Here is a 2,555-nt window from a genome sequence, read left to right as displayed (position 1 = left end):
CTAGTCATCTTTAAGTATCGAAGATCTTTTTTTTTTATTTACTCATATTTTTTTATTTGTAAATAGATTATTACGTAATTGACATGTGAATTACATTCAGAGGTAATTTCGTACTTACACGTGTGTAAACTACTATAAAAATTCGTTTTTTACAAAATTAGGATGACCGTACTGAATGTTACATTGGTGTAAATTTTATTATAAGAAGGAAATGGAATGAAGACTAGAATTTTAAATATTTCACTTTTATTCCATATCGATGCCAAATAAAATTTTTTGTCAGTAGATGCTAACTGTATGCTTGTCACGAGACGCGAACATTTCGTGCATATGGTCTGTGAGAGAGTGAAAAGCAAAATGACATGGCGAAAACATAAATAATAACGTGCCATTTCTCAGGCTTCCGGGATACAGTCCAGCGTTACAACTATATTCTCGCTATGGCACATGTTTACGTTAGCTTTCAACGATCGACCCTTTGGGTTGCGATATAAATCTATATAAATTGTATTTTTGACACGAGATTTTTAATAAAATTTTATAAGATTATTGAAAAACCACAATCATTACGTTTATTCAAAATAATTCAATATTTTAATTTACCTAATATATTTTATTACACGATCGGACAACGAAACCATACATTATTCATAATTGAAAGAAATACACCTTAAACAGGGATGTAGAGGAATTAAAAGTTCTTAAAACACTAAAATGGCAAAAGAACCGCGTCATCGATCCCAAAGGGTTACAAAAAAGACGTAAATACCATCTAACTACACGTGCAGGTCGCTAACAAAAGCTCGCCGCGATTACGTCGCTCTTTACAGAAATTAAGGGACACCAATTTTTCATTATGATCAATTATCATTCATTCATTATCAAACATTACACGCAACGTATCCACTGTTAATCGGCTATCCTTTTCTTCATCATTGTTCTGATTCTGTTACAAGTTACGGCGTGACGTGCGCAGCTCTCAAATTGAGCAGAAATTAGCGGCCTCGCACGTGCACAAAAGTTCATCGAGACGAATCGGTTTAAATCTACGACGTGCACAATTTAAACGATCTAGATTATTCGTGCACGCTTATCACAATACGCAACAGGCAGTATCGCTGTTTTTTAATACGAAGAATATACGGTTTTTTTTTCTACGAAAAATCCAGTTTTAATTTCTTAATTGTTCTAAGCGCGTGGCGTGGTGATGCTCGCGTTTATTCTGTTGGCAGTTACTTGAAAATTTCATGACATTATACATTCGTGTGCATGTTCGTAAAAATTGATGCGATTTTGCTCGACTCTTCGTCGTATTTGGAGATCGATTTTAGTTATTTGCACTTGAACATTAATAAAAAGAAGGGGGAAATATTTTTTTTTTTTTTAATTGCATACACGCGCACCACATTCTCGCGATCATTATGAAGTCCATTAATTCTCAGTTCTTACTTACATATATATAAATCTTTCCATCGTACTGGGGCACTTTGAAATCTTCCTCTCTTCTTTTCTCCGAAATTCTTTTATCGCATCTGAGTCACTCGTTACCCATCAGAAAAATTTCCAAAAATTACAGGTATATGTAACAAAAATCACAAGGTGATCTTTACTTTCTTTTTACGAGACTACAGTCAATATTTAGCGGTTTTTTATGAATATCGCACGACACAACGTGAGTCACTTTCATTCTGGTTCTCTTTTATACGATTCTCGCAGTCATCACACAATCATCGATCATGTAAAATGGAACATACACGGCGTTTAAATTCGATCTACAATAGATCTTCTCATCGTAGAACATTCTCAGTTCGAACGAGTTTGCTCCTACATAGTATTATAGACACGAGATGCATTTATTACCCAAAAGTATTTCACTTTTCGTCATTTCCATCGTATTTCAGAAATTCTACATCGTTCAGGGAATCCGTGATCAGATTCGAAATTTATATTGAATGGAATAGACGGTTTAATTAAATGCATCCGCAATCATTTCCTTTTTACTTCGCGTAATCACGTATAAATTCTTAGGGGAAATTACTAAATTTGAATAACTAGTTACATGGGGCTAGTATAAAGGAAACAAAGCAACATTAGACGAGTAGGATCATCGCAGAAAATTCACGATTACTCGTTTACTGTGTTACACAATGGCGAACAACGTAAATACGCTACTAGGAATAATAGTAGAAAAAAACGTAAATAATACTTTACTAGAACGCTATCGGATGTACTTATTAAAAAAACGCAGGGACGCACCTATTTGTTCATAATGGAAGAAACAACCACGATTTTTAAGACAGTCGCTTAAGTGGTCCATAATGCTTCCACGGTAAAAAACCCTGTTCCCTGTCTTCGCATCCTTAAATCCTCTCATCTAACATAAAGTACAGTGTCCAATTGTTAAACGTTCTTGTCTTCATCCAACAAAAATGTTATGCAATTCTACACGTGCGCGCAAGGTTCTTCCTCCTTCTTTTCCCTTAAGGAAAAACGAAAGGAAAACGAACCGGACGATCAGTGTTGTTTGGACTCACCCACTTGCCCCGAAGGCAACG

Source organism: Ceratina calcarata, unplaced genomic scaffold (genome assembly GCF_001652005.2).
Source record: "Ceratina calcarata isolate Rehan_Ccalc_2016 unplaced genomic scaffold, ASM165200v1 scaffold368.2, whole genome shotgun sequence".
NCBI lineage: Eukaryota > Metazoa > Arthropoda > Insecta > Hymenoptera > Apidae > Ceratina > Ceratina calcarata.
The sequence above is the reverse complement of the archived record's forward strand: the minus strand, read 5'-3'. Positions refer to the sequence as shown.